The following is a 16,404-nucleotide window of genomic DNA, read 5'->3' as shown; positions in this document are numbered from 1 at the left end:
TGGCAGCACCTTAATGCATGTTATCAGACTCAATGACATACTCAATGCTCGTAGGCTCCACTACCTTGGCTTAGTACTACCAAAAATCATAAGTCTCTTAACTTTTACTCGAACTCAGCTCGATACTGCATGTAACCATGTCTCCATGATTATTCTATAACTCGTTTACCTTAACTCTGGCATAACTTAAAGGGTAACTCAAAGCCTACACAAAACTCAAAGATCTATCAATCCACTCGATCACACTATTCATTGACTGCTCAATCTCAGGGATCACCAACCCACTCAATACTTAAGGTCCAATGACTTACTCAAACTTAAGGCCATTTCTTTGGCTGGCATCTTGCTCAAATCTCAATCGACTCAATCTTGCCATGTACAATCTTATCTAGTCTGCTAACTAAATGCCACATGAATGCCTATACCATTGGTTTACTCAACTCATTCGATCCTCTAACTAACACAACTCATAAGGCCTTGTTAACTGGCCAATTCTTGGTTGCTTGTTTCACTAAACTGCACACTATTGTGGCCCATTGACCACCATATCTCATAACCTTTTCTCTTGGCCAACACAAGTATGGTTCATTGACTAGTACATCTTGTGATCCTCTAACCACAAAAACTCATAATCTACTAACCATCACAAACTCATGGCTTTAATCCTCAGCAAATTCAAACTCATTTACCTTTATAAAATGGCTCTACACTTAGATCCAAATACTTGACTCGTACCCCTACTAAGGCATATATGCCATACAATAAATGCACATGTATTAGTAACTAATTTTAGCAAGCTCAACTCAAGTCCTTTGAGATAGAACTCTTTCAGCCCCCATGGCCTCATATAACACCCCATGGCCTCATATAACACCCTTTCATGGTGTAGCCCTTTTCACATTTTGATCTTAACATGGTTTTTCTACTGTAAAGGCATCACATCTCGCACGAGCCAACACCATTCACTAGATGAGGCTAAACTCTCTTGCCTTTTCATTTGGCATCTAAGAGTCCACTCGAAGGCCTTTCACCTAGGCTAATTTTTCCCACAGCACGCAGCGATAGCTCATTCTCAAGCCCATATAGCCATGATATAACAATTGTGCCTTGATAGCTTTCTTTGAGCTCCGCACCATCTCTATCTATCGTTATCATGCCCACATCTAGGGCCACATTAGTCCCATTACTGAGCCAAACATGGCTTTGATACCAAAAATGTTATGGGCTATGTATTTCTTATACTTAGCCTTTCTCGAGTCTATTTTTCCATGGACATATCATTATCGATCCTTTAAGCCATATACTCTTCAACTCTTTCTAGCTTGGACTCTGTAAGATTACACACAACATTCTTAAACTTAATAGGGAGGAACTTAACTCCTATCATTTTATTAACCCATAATTCTCAAGGTGGCCTAGAGTACCTATTTCTATCGGCAGGCATCAAGGTCTCAAGCACTAACTCATCTTGCTTATAACGGCACATAACTTGGTTCTTATAATATTATCTTGTTTAAGTATGGTGAGAACCCAACACCATGCCTATCTAAATCTTATGCAAGCTCTTATGCTTCGAACCTAAAGGCACAGCAAAAATGTTGGTCAGCAGTCAGTTCAGAGCCACACTAGGCTTATCTCATCCCATGAAACTCATATCTTAGGTACACAGCCCTTAGCCTTATTATAGGCTATTCGCACACATGAGGGACACCTGACATCATGCCTATCCTACTTTGGGGAACTTGAATGTGTTACTCACTTATAGCATATCTCTACCGATTGGCCATAAGGGTCTAGCGATGTACCTACTTGCTAGCCTACTCATTCTTCAGACTTGATGGTGCTTCACCTATGCAAACACTATCTCCTGATCTTTGATTACTGATCAAATCAACTTAAGAAAAAAAATTGAAAAACATAGTAAGTGCTAACGTCTAACTTCACAGTTTAACATAATGGCATAATATAAGGCCTGTTGGCTTCAACCACCATCGAGTTTATCATGACCCAAAGAGAAATCATGTCACACTCATGACCCAACGATGCTTGCCCACCTATACACCACATTTGCTTAGGAAAAGCTTACTTTAGACTAGCCAAACCCTCGTCTACCCATTAGCTAAAAGGGTGGTGGAGAGTTGACACCAATCATTCCCCTATAAAGAGCGTAAGAGCTTTTCTAGTCATCATACTAGAAATCATAAGACTGTCCAAAATGGAGACACTTTTCTCTCCAGCCATCTCAAGGTTTTTCTTTGGCCAACTTTGGGCCCAATGACCTTTTTTTTTGGTCATCATGATTCTTAGATTCTGTTCATTACTCTACCAACCTATTCGAAGGTGTCTATGCATGACTTCAATCGATAACACTCGACTGGCTACTAGGCTCTAGGGCACTCACCCATTGGCTCGCATTTACCTATGTATCTTGGGGCCTAGGCCTCACCACTCACACGTTTTATCAGTAACATGTTTTTAGGCTTACATCGCTTGTGTATAGCTCTAAAACCTTTGTCTTAACCATAAGGTCTTGATAGCTATTTTGTTTAAGATAAGTCATGGTAGGATCGAGGCACACCAGGGCCTGACCATGATAGCCAACTTATATCGATGATGGTTAAAGTATGTGTTGAGACCAAGGGCCAACATGTTTAGATGGTGGTCAAGGCATGTACATGTGTCATAGTCTATAAGTTGGTCCAGGCATATGGGTTTTTTCCAAGTTAGAAAGTAATTTCAATTCTAGTGGGATAGGGTTCGACAACAAAGGGGACCATGCCTTGATGCCTTCTAAAGGCCCAAGTTGTGGGGAATTATCCCAAAACAATGGTATAAGTAGTGATTAAGACTCTAAAAGCTTCGGCACAATATTCATGTTTGGCAAAATTGAGCAAGGCTTAGGTGCAAGCACTGGTGAATGCTTTTATAAATTTACAAGTCATATAAATAACATTGGTATGGCAAAAATATGAAGATGTGCCTGAACCTACCTATTGCTTAATAGTGGTGCACATGATGCATGCCTCGAGCCTAGGATACCTGTATGCGATGTACAACTTAATAAGTATTAACGATGGTCAAAGATGTGCTAAGACTAAAGGCTAACATATCCCGATGGTAGTTAAGGCATGTGCATGTGTCATGGTCTATAAGTTGGTCCAAGCCCTAGGGTTTTTTTGAGTCGAGAAGCAATTCTAGTTCTCGTAGGACCTGAAGCTAGGTAAACCAGCCTTTGAAGCCTACTGAAGGCCTAAGACATGGGGAACTAGCCCAAAACAGTGGTATGGGTAGTGATTAAGACTCAAGCGGCTTAAGCACGATATTCATGTTTGACAAAATTAGGTTAGGCTTAGGTGTAAGTGCTGGGTTTGTATGATACGCAGCCCAGTATGTGCCGATGGTGGTCAAAGCATGTGTCGAGATTGAAAACCAACATGTCCCAATAATGGTTGAAACATGTGTATGTCTTACTGTATATAAGCTGATCTAGGCCTAAAGATTTTTTATGAGTCAAAGAACAATTCTGTTCTAGTAGGACAGGGTCTAATAGCTAAGAAAACTGGGCCTTGAGGCTTACTGAAGGCCTAGGTTATGAGGAACTAGCCTAGAATAGTCATATGGGCAGTGATTATTACTCTAGAGGCTTAAGTATGGTGTTTATTTTAGTAAAATTGAATTGACTCAGGTGAGTAGGGAGTTTGACTGGGGTAGGGTGGCACATCTATTAAAAGATAATACAAGTGTCCTAAGATAAGCTCAATAAGAATAAAAATCTCATGTTAAACAAAAGGGTAAAAGCTTATTTGATTCTAATTTTTAGTACAAATATAAACAGTGAAAGCATAAGTTATCAATCTTTTAGACCTTCAAAATTTGAAGCTAGAGGTGTCAAAAAAGTTACCATAGGGATAAGTCGCTTGTGGCAACAAAACGTTGATAGCAATGTTACTTTTTGATTTTTCGATGTTGGCTCTTCCTATCATTGCAAAGTAGAATTCACCAAGTATTGGATTACTCACCCACCAATAGGGAACATGAGCTAAGTTTATACCATTGTGAGACAAGTTAGTTTTACCTTATTGATGGCAGCATCACAATAGTAATTCAATTTAGCATGAGAGGAATCATTGATTTGAATAATTGGTCATCATGCTTATTGAAAAAGCTACCATGTATTGGATTATGACTGAATGCCTCTAAGTTAAAATTTGGGCTAGAAGTGATGCATGCATTCACTTCCAAATTGTTAGCCCATAATAGGGGCCTATAGCTCCCAAAGGCACGTGTCGTAGGTGTAGCCCCCATAGCAAACAAGTTACGTAAGCTTCTTTAGAGCTCAATTCCCATCGAGAGGCGAGTAGAATCTTTTATAGATGACTTAAATATGTGATGGAGTATGTAAGTGACAAAGTGGCCTTACTGTCATGGTCTAATGAGATTCAACCCTTTGTCACTTTAATTCGTCCCTCCCTCTGCACCCATCGAAGCCTTCTCACTTTATTTTTTACACTACACTTCTTTGGGGTTGCGGATGAATTATGTTTCATATTGCAACTGATTTGGTTGGATAATGACATATTTCCCTTAGGCATCTTAGTAAATGGCAACTAAATGCCCTCGATACTTGTTATAAGGATAAGCTCACCTTTAGTGCAAGCACTTGTCTCGATCTCTATTGACATACATTGGCCCCTAATATAGGTTGTTGCCTCGAATGTTATCAATTGTATCTAGCCCTCAATTGCTACATGGGCAATCGTATCTAACACTATCGATAAATGCTAGCTCGTTCATGCCTCAGACACTGTCAATAGATGCTGACCTTTTGTGTAAGATGTTACCTCGAACATCATTGCCAGATGCTGGCAATGTTTGTGCTGGCACCAAACTTGACCACCATTGGCACAAGAGGGTCCTTGGTGTGGGTTGTTACCTCAGACACCTTTTTGGTAAGTGTTGACACTTGGTGCATCATATAAATTGTGACCCTCCCACTCAAGGCACTTGTTTGCCCCTTAATCACCATTGGCACGAAATGACACTTAGTGCATGTGTCACAGGCTTTAGTCTTAAGCTAAACTTTATGCAGCCTTGGACAGGGAATTGACTCTATGTGCTTAAGTAAGCCTATAAAATTAAAGTGCTCATCATAATTCTAGATTGTCAAAGATTATGCTGCAGTACTATTCCTTTTAGAAGCCCATAAATCTTATCCTTCTAAGATTATGTTCAAGCATGCCCACACCTAGGTTTGTCCATGTGCTCATGCATTGCTCACCAACACTACACATGGGCTTATTTAATTTTGCAAATCTAAACACCATGCCTAAGCCTTTAGAGTCTTGATCTATGCCTATACCACTATTTTGGGCTAGTTTCCTGTAACTTAGACTTATAATAGGCCTCAAGGCCTAGTCCCTTCGACTATTGGACCTTGTCTCACTAGAATTGAAATTGCTCCTTGACTTGAAGAGAACCTCAAGGCTCGAACCAGTTTATGGATCGTGATGCATGCATATGCCTTAACCACCAAAGAGGCATGTTGGCCTTTAGTCTTAGCACATGCTTTCACCACCATTGACATGTTCTGGCCATTTGTATGAGTAGTTCCCTTAAACACCATTAGCACATGTTGGGCTGCAAACCATGTGAATCCTAGGCCCAAGCCATGCACCATACATATCACGATGGGGTTATAAGTAGGTTTAGGTACATTTTTATATTTCTACCATGCTAGTGGCATTTTTATGGCTTGTCAATTCATATAAGCACTCACTAGTGCCCACAACTGGGCTTGTCTCAATTATGTCAAACTTAAATATCATGCCTAAGCCTCTGGAGACTTTATCACTGCCTATACCATTGTTCTGGGCTAGTTCCTCATAACCCAAGCTTTTAGTAGGCCTTAAGGCTTGGTTTCCCTGGCTATTGAACCCTATCTCGCTAGAGCAAAATTGCTTTTTAACTCGAAAAAACCTCTTGGCTTGGACCAGCATATGGATCGTGACACATGCACATGCCTCAACCATTATCAGGACATGTTAGCCCTTAGTCTTAACACTTGCTACGACCATCATCGACACATGCAGACACTTTGTGTAGGTAGTTCCTTCGAGCACCATTGACATATGTTGGGTCACATACCACACAATGGTATTTTATGCCTGAACTGAACAAATTGAGAAATAAGTGGGTTCAAGCACGTCTTTATATTTCTATCGTGCCAATGCCAATTTTATGATTTATAAATTCATATAAGCACTCACTAGCATCTGCATCTGGGGTTGGCAAAAATTTTACTAAACTTAAACACTATGCCAGAGCCTCTCGAGCCTTGATCATAGCCAATACCACTGTTCTAGGCTAGTTCCCTACAACTTGAGCCTTCAGTAGGTGTCAAACCCTATCTTCCTAGAATCGATACTACTTTTCGACTTAGAGAGAATCCCTAGGCCTAAACCAACATATGGATCGTGACACAAGCACATGCCTCGACCACCATTAAGACATATTGGCCTTTTGTACAGGTAGTTTCTTTAAATACCATGGCACATGTTGGACTATATACCATGTGAGGGTATCCTAGGCCTGAGCTATGCATCGTGCGTATCATGATCAGGCAATAAAAAGGTTCAAGCACATCTTTATATTTATGCCATGCCAATTGCATTTTTATGATTTGTAAATTAATATAAGTGCTCATTAGCACCCACACTTGCACTTTTGTACCACGATCGAGTGATAGGTAGGTTCAGACACATCTTTATATTTTGATCGTACTAATGCCATTTTTATGGCTTGTAAATTCATATAAGCACTCACTAGCCCTTGCACCTAGGGTTGGTTTAATTCTACTAATCCAGAACACCGTGCCTAAGCCTCTAGAGTCTTGATCACTATTAATACCACTGTTTTAGGCTAGTTTCCTATGACTTGAACCTCTAGTAAGCCTCAAGGCCTGGTCTCCGTGGCTGTTAGACCTTATCTCGCTAAAATCGAAACTGCTCTTCAACTTTAAAAAAACCTTTAAGCTTAGACCAGTTTGTGAACCATGGCACATACATATGCCTCAACCACCATTGGGACATGTTAGCCTTTGATCTCAACCACCATCGACATATGCTAGCCTTTTGTACTGGTAGTTCCCTCGAACACCATTAGCACATGTTAGGTCGCGTACCACATGAAGGTACCATAGGCTTGGGCCACTCACCATGCACAACATGATCGAATAATAAGTCAATTCAGGAACATTTTCATATTTTTTTCGTGCTAATGCCATTTTTATAGCTTGTAAATTCATATAAGCACTTTCTAATGTCATACTTATGGTTGGCTCAATTCTACCAAACCTGAACATTGTGTCTGAGTCTTTTGAGTCTTGATAATTATTAATACCATTATTTTAGGCTAGTTAATCATGACCTAGGCTTTTAGTAGGCCTCAAGGCTCGGTTTTCCTGGCTGTTAAACCTTGTTTCCTAGAATCAAAATGGCTCATCGACTAAGAAAAAACCTTTAGCCTTGGACCAACATGTAAACCATAACACATGCACTTACCTCAACCACTGTTGAGATATGTTGGTCTTTAGTCTTAGCACATACTGGCTTTTTGTGTAGATAACTCCCTCGAACACTATCAACACATGTTGGGTCATGTACCATACGATGGTATCTTAAGCTCGGGCCACACACTATGTACATTAAAATTGGACAGTAGGTAGGTTTAGGATCATCTTTATCTTTCTATTGTGCCAATGTCATTTTTATGGTTGTAAATTCATATAAGTGCTCACACCTAGGGTTGGCTTAATTCTTTCAAACCTAAACACTGTGCCTAAGCCTTTTAAGTCTTGATCACTGCTAATACCACTGTTCTAGGCTAGTTTTCTATGACCTGGGCCTCCAACAAGCTTTAAGGCCTGATCCTTCTAGCTATTGGACCTTGTCCCCCTAGAACCGAAACTATTCAACTTAGAAAAAACCCTTGGGCCTAGACCAACATGTGGATCATAGCATATAGATGTGCCTCAACCATTATTGAGATATGTTGGCCCTTGGTCTCAACACATGCTGGCCTTTTGTATGGGCAGTTCCCTTAAAAACCATTGAAACACACTGGGCTATACACCATGCAAAGGTATCTTGGGTTGAATTGTACACCATGATCGAGCAGTTGATGAGTTCAGGCATATCTTCATAATTTGCCCATGCCAATGCCATTTTTATGGCTTGTAAATTCATATAACGGTCCCTTAAGCCTTCATGTGAAGTTTCATGACAAGATGACTCATTTTCTGTTTTTCATGATTTTTAAAATTTTTCAAGGTTTAAGATTTTTTTAAATTTTTTTAAGAGTTTCTACCCCAAATTTGGTATACATGATTTTGGTATTTTTCTTTGTATCCATAAGAAAATTTAACTAAAAAATCAAAGTGCAGAAGATTTTGTGGCCATTTGAAAAGAGCATCCCCATTTTAAACATTTGAATCGCTATTGGTTGCAAACCTATAAAATCTGTTATGATTTTTAAGAGGGTGTGAGTAGTTAAGGTTTTTTAGGGGATAAGAGGCTAATATAAAGGCCAAATACCAGCATTCATTGTAAATTATGTATGTACACCCTCAGCCCCTTCCCTAATCACCAGAACCCTAATGTTGCCAGTTAGGTTCTCTAGTGATGCTTCGATGTTGGTGCCTTAGGGAAAAAATATAGCACTTGCACATGCTTGGGCCCAGCGTATGCACCATACCTTAAAATTAAACTTCGGCTAAGGCCTTGATCATCATCGGTATAAGCTAATGCATGATACAGGCATAAGCCATGACCATTATTGGCACAAGCTAGCTTTTGGTATGGGTACTTACCTCGACCATCATCTGTACAAGTTGGCTTTTAGTATGGACACTTACCTTGATGACCATCTGCACATTGCTAGCCTTTAGTGATGGTATTGTTCATTAGCATCAAAAGAATACGACCCTCTGTGCGAGTAATTACCTCGAATACCATTGGCACATGTTGGGCCTTAGTGCGAGCACATGCTTTGACCACTATCGACATCTGCGAACTCTCAGAGCAAGATATGCTTAGTTGAAAAAATTATCCTCATTTCATACACTTTAATATCTACTGCTAGCATATCTGTAAAATCTTTTATGCTATTTAAAGGTTGGTTGTCCATGTATCCCTTCTTCTTTCCACTGGGAGAGTAAGTGTACGTGATGGGTCTCTCATTACGTACATTAATGGCAATGACCCTAGGGTAAAATTTAGGCTGTGTTGTCTAGAGACTAGTTACTCTAGTGACTTATAAGAGCCCATAGCCTTAACTGGTTGGTGTGCACTCAAAAAAGGTCGAGCTCAAGCCTATGCCTATGGCTAATGCTGCCTTATGCCTAAAAACCAAGTCTTTAAATCGAGCAACGACTCCATAGGTTGGTGCAAGTAAAAGTTGTAGTTGTCAGCTTGGTCTGGCCAAGTTTTTCGAGTATTTGGCAGTCTCGTTATCTTTTATCATTGACCTTAAAAATGCCTTAGCCTAACCAAGTTCATGCATGCAGTTGATGTAGCCTACGATCTCAAGAACAAGTCTCTAAATTGGGCAACATCCCTCTAAAGTGGTGATAGCAGAGTTTGTGTGCATTGTCTCAACCAAACCAAGCATTGGCAGTGTCATGTCATCATTGATTATTAGATGGCAGAGATAGGCTCGTGGCACTTGCTTGTGTTTTTTCCATGTCGAGTGATTATGGCATGGCCTCATGCGTCATTTTTTCCTTTCGCTCATCAAGTAATCGATTGGATATGTTATGGACTGATATGCATGGATGCTACCACTTGTACGTAATAGGCATATGAATGGTGCTATAGTTATGCGTGTTGGCAGGCTTCATGTTTGATGCATCAAACTATCGACCCATATCCTCTTCAATCTCCTTCATGTGGTTATCATACCTTGAGGGTGTGATCGAGATCTTATGTTGCATACCTAAATTGATAGAAATCAAATGTCTTAGTATCTCCCACTGACACCTTATAAGAAATCAAAGTTTTTGGGTTCTAAAGGGAGTATGGTCATAAGGCTAAAACATAAAAGAATTAGCGGAAGGGCACCACAAAGAGTGGAGATAACGATTTAATTTGACTAAACACAAGAAAACTTATCAGGTCCAAACATAGTAAGGATTGATAGACTAAGAGCTCTTTCTTGATTTTATGGGTGGTGATGTGAGGCCATTTTTAATTAGTGGCACGATTTGTCTAGTTAATTCCATTAACAAATGAAACCTCAGCCTGCTTCCTAGCTATGTAAAGGTGACCCTTTGTGGCTAGCTTTTTAGATGGACTATGGCTACTTAGACCAAAGAAAGTTTGAGACAATAACAGGTTTGTGATACCCTTAGATGTTCTATGTCGCATGTGCGCTACACTTATGTATTCAATGAACTTATAGCCTTGGCCAATAGGTTCGAGTAATATTTAAAATTTCATCATTATAGGGATAGATCATTGTAATTGTTAGTCTTCAATAAGGAACTTTTAATAAGCATGAGTCATTAGCTTACGTTGACTATGTTTTTACCTTTTGTACACATTACTCATTACTCTTACCGATTGAATGGTCTAGTGAAGTTTTTGAATCACAGTGACATGGACAGTTCTTTGCTCGTGACATCATAAAAAGTTTATCGAGCCTTATCATTTAGATGAAAGAGAAGTCATAACAAGATTTCCATAGGTGAACCTATTGAAAGATCATTATCAAAACTAGCTTAACGAATGACCTGTAAAAATGTTAACAAAACATCGAGAAGACGAGGGTGCCTCTATGTCCTAAGCCCCTTTTGACCCCAAACATGCATGATGGTCGCTTTATTTCACCTCTGGATGGATGAAACAATTGGCATCATTGCCTATGGCTGAATAATGAACCCTTGGCATAAATCATGCCAAGAAATGGAATGAAAAAGAGTGCAAGTACCATTGCGATCCCATTCACGTTGTATACGTGGGCAGCACCGTTGCTTATTTTATCATGAAAAACCAAAATGACACTTGACAATGGATATCTCTAATCTTACATTAATCAAGAACGTAGTAAAATACGATACTTCGTGTAAATTGTAAAATCTCATGAATTATTGAGTTTTTGAACACAAGTTACACCCTAAGCCATCCTAGGTGTCACGTATTATAGCCCCCAACCTCCCACCCATCGAGCTTCAAGTAGGGGGTGAAAGATGGCCTCTTATGATAGTGCACGCTCTTGACACTTGATAACAATAGCATCGTGATCGTATGTGGTGCAGCCTATTGCATGCCTTATCTTTGATGAAGCGTACTTATTGTCTATCAAAACTATATTAGACCCTCTGCATTGTTCACTCGATGCTTGTATTGCTCAATTGATACTTGTATCGTTTAGTTAATGCTTACATCATGACCCTAAGACAAGGGGATTACTCGCTGAGTTTAAGCATATTAATAAGCGGAGAAAAAGAAATTTACCAAGATTCTCTTAGTAAAGGTAAGTAAACTAAGAACTGCCCATCTTGAAAATCAAGCACTCATGGTGTTGGAATTGTTATCCGAAGAAACATCTTCAAATATGGATTAGGCCAAGTCTATTGGAAAAAGGCACCGAAAAAGGTGAAAGCCTCATTGTTCTTAGACCTATTGTACATTGAAGTGCTATCTGTGAGTCGAGTTGTTGAAGAATACAACCCCAATCAGGTAGTAAATTTCATCTAAGGTTAAATACAAGCGAGAGACTTATAATGAACAAATACTATGAAAGAAAGATGAAAAAAACTTTGAAAAGAAAGTCAAAGAGTGCTAGAAATTATCGAGAGAGAAGCGAATAAGGGCTAGCAATATGCTCTGATCTGATATGGAATAGCAAGAGCCAATCCATCGATCAGCTCGGTTATGGACTAACATAGGTCACGACGGTGACCCAAGCCCAGGCTTTCGATATGCCTATGAAGATGTTGTCATCACAATCATGGAATATAACACACACTATCTCAACATGCTTCCGCACCCACATGCTCTTGACATTGGCCTGTGGGCTCTCTATCCAACCTTTTTTAAAACATTGACAAAGGAGTCTGACATGTGTACGAGTCAATAGGCTAAAAAACCCATAAGATGTAAGGAAGCTGATTGGTAGGATCCCTTTTAGGTGTACCATCAATCGATCTTGATTTTTAAGATTAGTTTGAGTGTGAGCGTGCTTGTTGAGACCTAAAAGATGGTGAGCTATACTTGAGCGATGCAAAGCCAAAGAAAACTCTGATGGAGACCTATAACGATATTGACATGCAAATCATTCATTTGACTTAGGTATAGAAGTGAAAGACTAATTGAATCGTCCAGTAGCTATTTTTTTATGAAGTTTCTCTCAAGATAGTTGAAGCCTTTAGCAAGTTCTATCGGTTAAAGCTAATGATTAGAGGCATTGGGGATGCAATACCATCGACCTCTTCTCAAACTTTAATGGATGATGTTTGAAATAAGGCTTCTGCCTATTAACTAGCTATTTAGAGGTAATCTTTTGTGGGTAGCTTTCTAAAAGGCCTATGGCCACTTGAACAAAGGAAGTTTGAGGCAACAATAGGTTTATGATGTCTTTAGATGTTCTGGATCACACGCGCACTACACTAATGTATTCAGTGTGTCTATAGCCTTAGCCGACAAGATTGGGAAATCTTTAAAATTTCATCATGACGGGGATAGATCATTGTAGTTGTTGGCCTTCAATGAGGAATTCCTAGTAAACATGAGTCATTAGCTTATATTGACTACTTTCTTCCCTTTGTACACACCGTTCATTGCTCTTATCGATTGAATGGTCTGGTAAAATGTTTTGATCATGATGATGTAGTTGGTTTGCTGCCCAAAATGTTGTAAAAAGTTTATTGAACCTTATCATTTGAAGAAGGATAAGTCATGATAAGGTTTTCATAAGTGAACTGATAGAAGGATAGATATCGAAATAAGCTTAATGAACGACCCACGAATGCATTAACGAAACACTAAAAGGGCAAGGGTGCCTCCATGCCCCGAGCCCTTTTTGTCGTTAGGTGTGCATGATGCTTGCTTTATTTTACCTTATAGGTGAACATAATGATTGGTATTGTTGCTTGAGGCTAAATAAGAAACCTTCCATTTACGATGTATGTATGGGGGACACCATGGCACCTTTTGTTCTGAAAAACCAAAATAACTCTCAGCAACAAATATCTTAGCTCTTTCATCAATGAAAAACATAGCAAAATGTGATGATTGGTGTGAATTATAGAATTTATGAACGATCGAGTTTTGAAATTGTTGAGAGGGAAACATATGAGGGTTGGTAGTATGCCCTAATCGAATGTGGAATGGTGAGAGTCGGTCCGTCGATCGATTTGGGGTGAAGATCGATATGGGTCGCAGTGGTAACCCAAGCTTAAGCTTTTGATATGCTCATAAAGACATCATTGCTGTGATCGTGCAATGCAGCACATGTCATTTTAGTGTGCCTTAGCACTCGCGTGCTCTCGGTATCAACTTGCTAACTCTCCATCTGACTAGTCTTGAAACACGAACCAAAAAGTTTGGCATGTGTGTGAGTCAAAGGGCTAAAAAATTGATAAGGCATAATGATGCTAATTGGTGAGATCCCTCATGAGCGCACTGTCAATCGATCTTGATCTTTTAATAAGGGTTCGAGTATAAGCATGCCTATTGGGACCCGAAAGATGGTGAACTATGCCTAAGCGGGGCAAAGTTAGAGGACACTCTGGTGGAGCCCTACAACGATACTAACATGCAAATCGTTTGTCTAACTTGGATATAGGGGTGAAAGACTAATCAAATCATCTAGTAGCTGGTTCTTTCAAAGTTTCCCACAGGATAATTAGAACCCTTAGTGAGTTCTATTGGGTAAAGCCAATGATTAAAGGCATAAAGGGCACAACACCTTCAACCTATTCTCAAACTTTAAATAGGTAGGATAGTGCGATTGCTTTGTTGAGCCGTGCCATGGAATTGAAAGCTCTAAGTGAGCCATTTTTGGTAAGCAAAACTAGCGATGCAAGATGAATTGGAAGTTAAGTTAAGGTGTTAAACTATGGTTAACCTAGAACCCATAAAGCATGTTGGTCAATTAAGACAGCATGACGATGGTCATGAAAGTCAAAATTTGTTAAGAAGTGTGTAACAACCCATTTACTGAATCAACTAGCCTTGAAAATAGATTACACTTAAGTGCATGACCAATACCTGATCGTCGAGGTAAGGGCTAAGCCTCGATGAGTGGGAAGGCATGGTAGTCATTGTAAAACTTAAGATCTAAACCCAAGCAAAGTGACTATTGGTGCAGTTCTTGGTGAAGTAGCAAATATTCAAATAAGAACTTTAAAGGCTAAAAAAAAGAAAGGTTCCATGTGAACGACCCTTGCACATGGGGTAGTCGATCCTAAGAGATAGGAAAGCCTATTTGATAGTGCATCCAACGTAAGCTTCAAAAGAGAATCGGGTTAAAATTCTTGAACTGAGACACAATGGTAGATGGCAACATTAAAAAGTTTAGAGATGTTGACGAGGCTTTAAGAAGAGTTATCTTTTTTGTTTAATGGCCTACTCACCCTGAAAATGGCTTAGTTGAAGGTAAGGTCTAGTAGTTAGAAAAACATTACACGTTATGTGGTGTTTAATGCACCTTGATGACCTTTGAAAATCTAGAGGATTAAGTGCCATATGTTCTTGATCATACTCATAATTGCATTAGGTCTCCAAAGTGAATAGCTTTTAGTCGATGAAACAATACAAGTAAGGGAACTCCCCAAAATGGATCTATAACCTCAAAAAAAAAAGATTGGCTTTAAGGGTTAGACATGGGGGTCCTAATCTTGAACCCATTGATAAATGGTGCACTGCTTGAACTATACCCATGGCGAGAGTGGCTCTCCACTTGTCAATTAGAGGATAAATTGGGAATGGCTCCCTCAAAGGCCTTCTTTAAGTGATGAATAGTTGACTCAGAACTAGCATAGATAAGGGGAATCTGACTATTTAATTAAAAGAAAACATTACAATGGTCCCTATAGATGTTTATGCAATGTGATTTCTACCAAGTGCTCCGAATGTCAAAGTGAAGAAATTCAACTAAGTGCGGGTAAATGGCAGAAGTGACTATGACTCACTTATAGTGGCCTCATCATCTAATTAGAGATGCACATGAATAGATTAATGAAATTCCCACTATGTTTATCTACTATCCAACAAAACCACAACCAAAAGAAAGGGCTTGGCAAAATCAATGAGGAAAGAAAACCCTATTGAGCTTGACTCTAGTCTGACTTTGCGAAATAACTTAAGAGGTATAGGATAAGTGAGAACCCTCAATCGAAATTGAAGTACCACTACTTTTAATGTTATTTTACTTATTTCATGAATTGAAGGTAGGGCATGATCCCTTTTTTAGACCTAAAGCCTACCTCGGTCGGTTGATTTGGGCGAAAGACATTGTCAGGTAGGGAGTTTGGCTGGGGTGGCACATTTGTTAAAAGATAATATAGGTGTCCTAAGATATGCTCAATGAGAATAAAAATTTCATGTGGAACAAAAGGGTAAAAGCTCATTTAATTTTAATTTTTAGTATAAATATGAACTATGAAAACGTGGCCAATTAATTAGTTAGACCTTCAAAATTTGAAGCTAGAGGTGTTAGAAAAGTTACCATAGGGATAACTAGCTTGTGGTAACCAAGCATTCATCGTAACATCGCTTTTTGATCTTTCAATGTTAGCTTTTTTTATCATTGTGAAGTAAAATTCACCAAGTGTTGGATTATTCACCCACTAATAAAGAACATGAGCTGGGTTTAGGCTATCATGAGATAGGTTAGTTTTACCTTACTGATGGTAGCATCGTAACAGTAATTTAACCTAGTATGAGAGGAACCATTGGTTCATATAATTAGACATTATGCTTGGTTGGAAAGGTGGCGACGTAAAGCTATCGTGTGCTGGATTATGACTGAATGCCTCCAAGTTAGAATATGGGCTAAAAGCGATGCAGGTGCCTACCACCTAATTATGGACCCTCAGAAGAGGCCCATAGCCTCTAAAGACATGTGTTATAGGTACAACCTTTGTGGCAGACAAATAGCACAAGCCTTATTGGAGCATAATTCTTATCAAACGATGGGTAGAATCTATTACAAATGACTTAAATACGCGATAGGGTATTGTAAGTGGTAGAGTGGCATTGCTGTTATGATCCATTAAGATTCACCCTTTGTCATTTTGATTCATCCCTTTTTCTACACCCACCGAGCCCTTTCAGTTTATTTTTTTACACTGTATCCCTCTAAGGTTGGGGATGAATGGTGTTCCTTATTGTAATCAATTCAGTT

General features: G+C 39.3%; 2 pseudogenes; both read left to right on the top strand.

Moving 5' to 3' along the window:
* The first annotated feature begins 11,052 nt into the window (after window positions 1-11,052).
* On the top strand, window positions 11,053-11,189 carry LOC149515685 (5.8S ribosomal RNA; annotated as a pseudogene).
* Window positions 11,190-11,442: 253 nt separating this feature from the next.
* On the top strand, window positions 11,443-16,303 carry LOC149515684 (25S ribosomal RNA; annotated as a pseudogene).
* The last annotated feature ends 101 nt before the right edge of the window (window positions 16,304-16,404 follow it).

Source organism: Durio zibethinus, chromosome 12 (assembly GCF_047325235.1).
Source record: "Durio zibethinus cultivar Kanyao isolate XHJ-2024 chromosome 12, ASM4732523v1, whole genome shotgun sequence".
Taxonomy (NCBI): domain Eukaryota; kingdom Viridiplantae; phylum Streptophyta; class Magnoliopsida; order Malvales; family Malvaceae; genus Durio; species Durio zibethinus.
Note: the sequence above shows the minus strand (reverse complement) of the source record. Positions and strands in the feature narration are given on the sequence as shown.